This window comes from Pygoscelis adeliae, unplaced genomic scaffold (assembly GCF_000699105.1).
Source record: "Pygoscelis adeliae isolate BGI_AS28 unplaced genomic scaffold, ASM69910v1 Scaffold282, whole genome shotgun sequence".
NCBI classification, from domain to species: domain Eukaryota; kingdom Metazoa; phylum Chordata; class Aves; order Sphenisciformes; family Spheniscidae; genus Pygoscelis; species Pygoscelis adeliae.
In genome coordinates, this window is record NW_008824352.1 from 2134301 (window position 1) to 2144859 (window position 10559).

Consider the following 10559-nt stretch of genomic DNA (forward strand, 5'->3'; position numbering starts at 1 on the left):
GTGGGGGGCCCCCCCCGTAGCGTTTTAGGGCAGCCCCCCGCGAGGCTCCTGCCGCCCTTCCCGGGCCAGCTCGCCCGGGAGCTGCGCGCTGCGATGAGCGGATGAATGAAAACAGGTGGGGGCCGGGGGGGCCCGGCCGGGGCAGGCTGCAGGCACGGGGCGACCGCCGGACAACAAAGGCAACAACAGCGACGGGAGGAGGAGGAGGAGGAGGAGGAGGAGCGGTTTTCTTTTCCTCTCGCCCCCCCCTTTTTTTTTTTTTTTTTTTTTTCCCCCCCCCCCCCCGGTTGTTGTTCCTTGCAGCACTTACTGAAAGAGCGAATCGTCCACACGCGTGTTTGTTTTAAAAGGTGCTTTTCCAGTGCTGCCAAATTGGAGGAGGACGGGGGGCAAATGCGTGCCTTGCACTTGGTTCTCTGTAAAAATTGTGGTATTGAGTAATATGGATTGTGATAGCTTTAGGGGGAAAAAAAAGAAAAACGTAGTGGAAGGCACTTTTTTTTAGGGGGAGGGGAAAAAAAAAAATCCTCTGGCCAGTTTGTTGAATGTATATAAGCTGCCTAGGCCTTTCTCAGCAAAACAACTTGAATTGCAAATGCATATTCTTGTGTCTTCTCTTAGCTTGTTGACTTTGTTGCTCTATTCAGAAAGAGGAATGGGAATGTAAATAACACAACTCAAACTCTTCTTGTTTTTCCAGCCTGATAATTAGTATTTCAGTTTTCTCCCCAGATTCATCTCAGGTAGCATTCCTGTATGAAGGTGGGAAATTTTCTTTGGCAGTAGGAAAATAATAAATAGATAATAAATTTGCTTTTTATTTCTTAAATTGTTTTATTCCAAGCTGTAATTCAATCCTCTCTCTGCGATAATGCTTACGGATGAATGGACCTATTTGTGGTGTAATTTGATTACAGTCCCTTATCTTACAGTTAAACTTAATGCATTGAAATTTCACTCTGATTTGGGGCTCATCCCATTTGGCTCACCACTGACGTTGTTTGCAGTGTAAAGCATATCAGCACCTTGTTTACTGTTGTCCCTGAATACTCAACAGGGCCTTAAAGGCTCTTCAATCTTAAATTTCTATTTTTAATGTGTTATTTCATTATTATTGAAAGTGGTTGCTGATTTTTTGGAGGGTTTGTTGCCCCCCCCCCCCCCCCCCCCCGTGCTTAAAAGGTCACTGTTAACGTCAACAGTGAAATCTTTAAATCTGTCACTCCTAATGCATAGACTGGGTTTTAGTGAATTGGTTTTTTATTTTTTTAAGTTCAGGGATGGTCCTGTTGTCTTTTTGTTTCACACTGCATTTCACATCTTCAGCGTTAGAGAGCTGTGAAAGGGTTAGGACAGTAAGATGAGCCCTTTGGGGTGTGATACCTTGTCTTGCATTTGGGTGCAGCACTTGACAGTTTGGTATTGCCCCTGGTCACTGTGGTGTCTGGCCCTTTCCATGCACAGTGAGTATTGATAATCTTTCACAGCTTTCATGGAATCTCACTAGTCAGGAACAAAAACTGTTTGTGGAAAGGTTTGTTGGCATGGGAAACTTCTGTTTATTTCCCTTTTGTTTGTTTTGTTGTTTTTGCAGACAGTAGAGATGCAGGGGAGAGAAGGGGAAGCTTGTTTGTGTCATTCCTAAGACAAGTGATAGTACTGAAACATTGCTTTCTCTTGCATGCTTTTTACATGCCCCGAGGCAAACAAGGTCCCTGCCCCACGGACCTTCTGCTTTGATGAACACCATGTGTATGAGGAAGGTGAGGGTCTCTGGGAGACGTAACTCCATAAATATATGATCCCACTGTTTCTTTTTCCTCCTCCTTTAAGAAGTGAACATGCCCAGGAGACAACAACTTTTTATATGGGTGCAAGATAAATCTCCCCTCCCAACCACCCCGTCTGAAAAGGACCACTTGGGGGATGAAAGGGGAAGGTGGCCTACATCCCTGCTAATCTTTTCTGATGAGAGAGCAAAGATGCCAGTTACTTACACCACCTACGTTTTTTCCAGTGAGACCTTAAACAGAGTTTTTACCTGTGCTGCAAGGCTGCCAATAAGAAATAATGATTTGTGGGACAGAGGTGATCCAGAGAGGTGGCAATGACGTCATCAGTATCCTTATGTTAGTCATGCAAGAAACTCTACAATTTTTACATAGGCTCTTCTGAGAAGTGATCTGGAGGGAGTATTGGAGTCTCTTTCATGTTCTCATACAGCAGGGAAAAGGGCTGAACAATTTTTTAAGTCTTGTATGTTTTTCTTAATCCTCTTGGGAAGGAAAAGTAACAAATCTCCCTCTTTTTGTTTGGCCTTTTGCCACTTTCAGTCTGCCCTTGTTCATGACATGAGTCTTTTAATTTAGTTTCTGTTACAATAGCAGTGTTTTTTGAACAAAGAACAGCAATTTTGGAACTATTTCGATGGCCAGAAGCAAGAAAGCAGTTAACGAGGTGAAGAGGTGAGACCAGTAGTGAATAAAACAGTGGGCTGAACTGAGCTGAAAGAAAAACACTATTAATCATAACTTTAAGTTAGGCATGAGGTATTTTATGCAAAGTTGCATTAAGACAGGTAGTCCAGAAATAAATAGTAGTGAAACTCCTAAGCAGTTACACTGAGCAATGTACTCTTGATGCTCTGCTTGTGTAAATAAGTGCAGACCTATTGATTTCAACTGAGCTCTGCAGGCACCCTAGTGGAGGATCAGACCCGTGCAATTTTTAGTTGCATGCTGAAGATTTGCACGTGTCTAATCTTTTTGCTGTTGCTGTCATCATCATCCTAGTGTTTTACTGATGGTGGTGTGTCCATGTTTGGCTTGAGAGTTCCTTGGTGCCAAGGATCTTCATCTATTCAGAAGGGGTGCCACGTGTTTATGTATGTAAATATAACAACTGTGCCTGGTTTTAACATTGTCTCCTTTTTCTGTTGTACATGCCTCTGTAAATGTTAGTTCTCTAGGGCAGAGAACTGTGCTCATCTGTAAACTCCCACCTTCAGCTCCCTGTGTGCTGCAAAAAGAACAGCTTCCCTCCCACCAAAATTAAGTGTCTCCACTTCCTTGGTCAGAGTTAAACCATCTCATGCTATTGGGTGATGTGCCACAAGTAACCTGCTTGAGGCAGGTTACGTCTAGTACGGCAGATAGATGTACTAATGTGCTGCTACATTCCTGTCTTGATTTTTTTTCCTAATTGCAAAATATTTTTAACTGCGTTTCCTTTTACTGCATAGGAATTAAATCTGAATGGAGGGGGAGGAAGGACAGTCTTGGATAATGCTTGCACTGAGCCACCAGTGCACGCAATAGGGAAAAGGAAGGTGAGCCTGACCTTGTCTTTTGAGTGTATATAAAAATATATGGAGAGTTTAAGTTCTGGAGAATAAAGTGGGGTCAGGGTTCTTCCAAGCACTGTATCTGTATAATGTAATTAGTCTGATTTCTGGGTAATGCTTTGGTAGACCCTTGAACATCTGGAGCCAATGACTTAACAAGTAGCCTTTCCTCTCTCTGTTCCGGTACCTAATATAAAGATTTGGTGGTAAACAGTGAAATAAAGTAGTTGAGGGAGAAAGGTATTATTTAAATTCTGTAAGTTATTTCTTATAATAATTGTTATTATTCATATAATTCTTATTATTCTATTAAGTTATAACCAGGATGAAGTTCAGAGGTTAGTTTGTTCATGGGACTGGGCAGTTAAAATAATTGCAGGTCACGTGTCTAGCATCACCAATTTTAAAATCTCTAACTGAGAGTTTTCTGATACTGTTTAGTTTGAGATGGTCATTATTTCAGCATGCTGAAGAGAAGGAACAAATTCTGCATGTGTAAAGGACGAGACCTTGGTCACAGAAGTGTTTAAGGCAGCCATTTCAAAAGCATCTGTCAGTCTGGTTTCTTTTCCAAGATGGTCAGGTCTTCTTCTAGAGGTGGAGTTTGTCTATATTGGTGACTTGAAGCAGAATTACAGGCCCTTTGCAAGCTTGCAGATTTGGCACTAAATACAGAAGGCTGGCGGTGCAAGTGAGATGCTTCTCGGAGAAGCTGGATAGGGTGGAAGAGCCAGGCTGGGCTCTGCCCCATGTTCGACGCTGCTTGTCATGCAGCCTCTACCATGGGATGCTCGGAGGCAGGAGGTATTCTTAGAGTGGAGAGGTGCATAAAACTATTCATTCTAATAAAAATGTAGCAAGAAGTAAACAATGATAAACTGTACAGAATAAGCTGGATTTTCTTTGGTCTTTGAACAAAAAATGCAACTAATTTTGTTACTTTTGCTAAGTTTGTGGTGGTATTTTTGGTAATCTATCCATTTTGCTTAGTAATAATTGACACCTCTACTTACGAACAGTGTGTTGTTGCTATTAATATAAGTGTTTCTCATTCCCTGATCACTTGTTTACTGTCTAGTTGTCCTGAAATTTGAGATACTGTAATAAAAGGTCTATTTTGGATTTCAGAGCATAATAGGACAAACAAGTGCTTAAAATGTATCTGTGCATCATTTGAGGACATTCAAGAGATCAGTAGTCTGTTTTCTTTGGTATGAACTCAGACAAACAAATGTCATTTATGCCCTTATATGACATACAGATTGCTCTGCAACATTGGGTGGTCATCTGGCAAAGGCAAGTTACTCCTGTTGTTAAAACCTTTTTTTTTGTTTTCCCCCTTGACTTCTGCCATCCTGCATGTCCTAGGAAGACCACTGAATAAATGCTTTTGCAAGTTGTAAAACGGTGTTTGCTCATCTAAAACAGGTTGCTGGTCTTTTCTTTTGGTGTGTCAAAGACTCCCAAATGTCTCGATTTTTTTCCTTTTTTTTTTTTTTTTTTTACCTTTTGGGGGTGTATGTGTGTGTGATATCTGAGGTTTGGGGACTTCTTTTTTAGTCTGACTTGGTTACCATCTGTTACAGAAGGACCGAGCGCTGATGTCCAGACACCACAGGAGGCTGGAGTGATGGGAAGCCTCATGGCTAAAGCCACCTGCCTGCCCTTCCCCAAAGCACTTTGCCTTCTTGTTTGCGTCACCATGTGCATGTATGGTGCTGAACTTGCTGGTGGATATTCAGGATGAGTAAGAGCTAGTGAGAATCAGATAAATGAGAAGGAGAGAGAATAGAAGTTACTTGTTTGGACTAACGAAGGACATAAGCCCTTTAATTGTGAATGTCATCAATTTGTGTTCCGGGCTGCTGGGTGTTTCAGCTGCTGCTGGGCTGTGAGAACATTCTGCAGTGTTTTAATACATTAAACCTTGGAAAGAGCAGGTTTCCTTCCTGATGGTCTCTTATTGTTTATCTACAAATGTTGTTATTATTTCCCTTTCTTTTCTGCTCCTGGCACTTTGCCTGGCAGTCCTGTCATTCAGTCCTCAACCTACCATGTGGTCCCATCAGGCTAAGGCTGATGCCAAGTCAGAAGCTGACAGGAGTGCTTAGAAACTAAATGAGATTCAAAAGGTGGAACAGAAGTACTGGATCAAACCCACAGTGTAATGCTGGGGAGCACTATGTGCTGGAGAAATGTTGGTTTAGATATTGGATGTTTTAACAGGGCTGGGGGTTTTAAGATTTTTTTTTTTCCTTCCTCTTGTCTGAATTTGGACATTTGTCTTTTAAATAAATAAATACCTGGCTGTAGTTTGTAGCGGGCTGGTTCTTTTTTCCTTATTTCCCATGCTAAACTGTTTCCATCCATTGGCAGAGCTGTTGCATAGATGTAACACATCATCTGGGGATAAGGTGCATCATCAGTGATGTAAAGGAAACAACGCTGGTGCCCACCAATGTTGAGCTGAGAAAAAAGAGGAAAAAATATCTGTCTTTTGCCATGTAACTCATTAAAGATCCCTTCAATGGAATATTTGTTTATTACTTTCAGATGAAAGTCAATATTTAAATGAAAAATGTGGCTTTTATTAGTTCCTAGATGGCTCCCCCTGCAAGCTGGGTGCTCTTATGCTTCAGCAGTAGAGCAAATGTATTGCAGGTCTGTTAAGGAAAAGTATGACTATTGTGCATTCGTCATCAAGAAGTAACAGCTGAGTTGTTCATTAACACAATAGTTTGAATCTACAGGCTACTCCTTCCACAGAGTTGTAACTTAAATTAGGCTCCATTTGATGGCTGGAACTATTTGACAATGCCTTGTTTGTGCTCTACAAATATGTAAATCTTTCCACTTAATTCTTCTCTTTCTTTTTTTTAATCTGTTGAGCACACTACCTCATTTATCTAATACACAACTCCTTAATCGTCCTGCATGTTTCAATGTTTTAATATATTTGGACAAGGGCTACAATTTCTTTTTTCAGAGGAAACAGTGCAGATTTGTTCTTTTGTTTACTGCCAGCTCCAGAGTAAACTGGAGCTCTGATCTGCTGATAGCTGAAGGCTGGTAAAGGAAGAATTATACAACAGGAATGTGAGGAAATAACTCCATTTGTCGCAGTTCAGAATCAACAGAGCAAAGCCTCTAAGTTGCAGTTATCATTTCAAAGTAAAAAGATCTCTCCTCCCCCCGAACTCAGCTTGGTTTTGTGTAGCTAACTATAAGATATATTTGTTAAGAGAGAAAACAACAGACAAAAATGTTTTATTATGGCACAAAAGAAATAAAGATTGATTAAGCCTGTTTCATGACTGTACAATCCCTTGTTAGTTTCAGACTTACTGCACAAAGTTTTACTGTGCTGACCATGAAAACAGAGAATCTGATCTCATTTTTGTGGTCTGATGTATAATAAACATTTTGTACTGGTTGATAAAGTTTTATTTTCACATCCAAAAAAAGCAGTGAATGCCTAAACTTCCTCACCAACCAGAACTGACTTCCTTACTTTGGTCTGTTAAATGTGCTTTACTAGATACTAAAATAAAAAGTCTACTTCTGAACTGCAGCCTGCTTTAGAAGGCTCACAGCAGTAATGCTGAGATATCAGAGTTGCTGTTTAGCACAATGCTGGCACATGGAAAAGAGACGTGGTGAGTTTGCTTGGTGGCAGCAAACCATTTGTTGATCTTTTGGGGACTTCTGAGATACGCTTTTGTGGGGCTGTCTCAGCAGGCAAAGTGATTTTTTCAGACCTTTGCGGTCCAATTAAGTTTTGTTAACGTGATGGAATAGATGCTTTTAAGATACTTGTGCTACTTATTGGCCAGTAATTGTAGGGAGATGTAGGCTGTTATTGGTGGTAGGCTGTCCTTGACCCAAATTCTTTCAATACAAATTGTTTATAAAGTAGGAACCCAACCGTCTTGTAAGTGTGAGTGTGTGTTTGATCAAGATGTTACTGTAAAGGAAAAGTTCATTTTCTTTGCCTGCAAAGTTTTAGTGTCCTTGTTACAGAGGGTACTAGAGATGTCATAAAGTGTTGCAAGCTACACCACTTCAGTTTACGGTAAAACACAACCTTTAAGTCTTCTGTATTCAAATAGGTGAATTAAAAAAAAAAAAAAATTATACTGGGGGAATTTCTATAGCTGGGAGAGGAAAATTTACAAGTTTTGATATGGGTAGAACAGTTAAAATGTAGGTGTGACTCTCCCTGTCTTTTTCTGTTCAGGCTTTTTAGAAATGTTATGTGTCAGAGAATCTGGGTAATGATATGTACTGGTTTTCGTGATACCTGAATATTAATCCTAGTTGTCGTTAAAGGATCAGTATTCAACCCTTTATTATGCCACACATATACCCTGTTTAGAGGGTGAGTTGGTTGAAGTTGACAAGTCAGAGGCCTTGATTGAAATGGTCCATGTTAATCTTGTTTAACATTTGTAGCTTTTATTTCTTCTCCTAAAGAAAAATTGACTCTTCTCTTTGATAACCTCTAAGGCACTCACTTGCAAATAAATGCAGTCTTGGCAAAAAGAAAAAAAGGTTGTTCTTAATAATGAGAAGGATGTACTCTGTATGCATCTAAGTAACTGTATACATTTACATAGATTTACTTAGTCTTTATGCTTTTTTGAAAATGATTGATGATTTGTTGCATGATTAATCTTTCAGTTGTGATCTTTTTCAAGCTGCTTTTGGGTGGAAATTGGATTATAACATCGAAAACAAACATTTTCATTTGCTGTTTTTAAACTAATAAGCAATATTAAATGTGCTGAGTATTTAGGAAAAAAAAAATCTCAGCCTATTTTGTATTTATAACTAAGCAGTGTAATGTGACCAGTACTAAACAAATGAAACTGGTGACTTGAGGCTGTGCTTGTCAAGGCATTGGAGCTAGTAGATCTCAGCCTCCCACACCTACTTCTTGTTTGCAGACTGGAAGAAAAAAACCAAGTTTACTTGCTTTTTCTATTCCGAATTTGTTTCTCAACCTGGAATGAACTAGCGATCATTCTGAACTAAACTGAGTATTTGAAATGAGGAAAATATTCTCCCTTCTTGCAGAAGATGCTGTTGCTGTCAAAATCTGGCTTATTGCGTAAATGGACTGGTTCCAGTTGCTTTGTCACAGATTTCTCCTCAATTGACTTGTTTAATTTGCTTTGGAGTTTCAGCAGCAAACATAATTGATAATTGTAAATAAGATAATTTAAATAACACCTAAGATGCCATCACTCAAAAAATGATTTCAGGTATCTTTAAATCAGATTAGCTAATGTTAAAATAAAATTGTGCTTTAATTGTTTTCACGTTCGAACTACATGGTTGCAAAATGGAAATGTTAGAATTAACCTGTCTTTTACCACTGTGGGGATAAATTTAGGACAGTTTATGATATACTGAGATGACGTGCTTTGAGTTGCGTGTTATTACCCATTTGGCATTTTCATAAGCCAAGAAGAGTTTTAATGTGCGTGGTTTGTTTGCATCTGCTGAGCTAGCAAGGTGTGAAACCACGCGCTTGTGGCTCATTTTCTCCCGAGCTTACCGCAGGTTTTAGACTAGTTAGTGAATGGTTTTCTGCGGTGAGTAGTGGGACTACGTGTTTTGCAATACTTACCTTTTACGGACCAAGAGGACGCAAATTGAGATAGATTATTGTTTTTGTTAAGAGCAGACAGTCTATAGCCATTTCTGTGCAAATGAAATTAATACATTATTCTGGAAAATGAAATGGATTTCAGTTACCTGCACTGCAGGCAAAGTAACAGTAGTTAAAAATGTACAAAACGACTGGATTCCTAAAGAACAGAGCATCACTTTTGATGCAGGATTTTTTTTAAATGGTTGCTTTCTTTTCAGTATTTCTGGCATACAGGTGTAACTGTATTTTGATGGCTGCCAGGAACCACTTTGCTAGACCAGTATAATTTTGGCTAAGCACAGAAGAAGTTAGCAATAATTCAGCTTGACCAAACCAGGCTTTATGGTTTTCTGGAGGGGGAGCGATGGAGGGGAGAGGAAGAGGAACAGAAGATGACAAAGCAGAGGGTTGGCCTGGTGAATGAGCATGGATGTCTCATAACTACACGGGAGCCTCATGCAGGACTTTGACAGTTAATGCCATAATGGAGCCTTAACCTTTTTGTGTTGTTTTCAGTCTAAGTGTGGTACCATGCTGTTGTCACAAAATTAGAAAATAGCAAATCTTCACAGAATGGTTGAGGTCGGGAAGGATCTCTGAAGATCATCTAGCCCAACCCCCCAGCTCAAGGCAGAGTCAGCTTGAGCAGGTTGCTCAAGATTTTGTCCAGTTGGATCTTGTACTTAAAGGCGTGCATGGAGCTTTGCTCTCTTCTGTGTTAACGTGTTGTTGACCTTGACGTTGTAACGCTTTGCTCCACTTGGTGTTACTTTCCGCATAGCATTATAATGTGTGATTTAATGTCTCATTTAAACAGGACAAAGTGTTTTTTGAACTTAAGAGTAAGATTGTACAACCTCTCAGTTTTGGAGATAACTGTTGATATGGAGGAAGAACTGTCTACTGTAGTAATTTATTGGTCCTTTATGTTTCTTTGTGAGCATTTCATGTGAAACTGCTTATTGGCTGTAAACTGTGGACAAACTAGCTGAAGTTAGAGCAGCCTCAAGGCTGCTTTAACTTAAGCAAACTAGAAGCCAAAAAATTCCATAGCTGGCTAAGAGCAAAGCTTGCCTTGGGAACGGGCATGTACTCACTTCAGTGCAGACAGCTGAATTACAATTTGTAAGGGTGTTAGCTGGAAGTACAAGACTAATTAAGCTACTTCTACCCAAGCCCTCTACACAGGAGTTTTATTTATGTCCTTGATGTAAGTAAGGGAAAGTATTAGAATGGCATGAAGTCCAAATATTACTTGGTTTGACTTTAATGTGCAGTATTGTGTGGTGGATGCCCTACAGTAAAAATTGTGCTTTGGTTATTGTACAGTTTCTGAAATCCTACTGTAATATTGGTCATGCAATGAAACCACACTATATGAAAGAGTTTTCTCTGTAGTCTTCATATTGGTATCAAGTTACTCCAAGGCCCTGCATTTCTGAGTGGTTCTCATAATTCCTGTATGTACAGTCATTTTCTTGGCTTTATGCCTTGTCACATTACCCATTGCAGTGCTGTAATCCGGGGGCTGCTGAGGCTTGACCCCAGGACAAGCGCTCT

At 40.0% G+C, this 10559-nt stretch overlaps 1 long non-coding RNA gene across 1 annotated transcript; it reads left to right on the forward strand.

Annotated features, from left to right (window-relative positions):
- Positions 1 to 266: 266 nt before the first annotated feature.
- Positions 267 to 6468, forward strand: LOC103912871. Its single transcript, XR_663396.1, has 4 exons — positions 267 to 350; positions 3242 to 3328; positions 4472 to 4639; positions 4930 to 6468. It is a non-coding gene; the product is annotated as an uncharacterized LOC103912871 (long non-coding RNA).
- The last annotated feature ends 4091 nt before the right edge of the window (positions 6469 to 10559 follow it).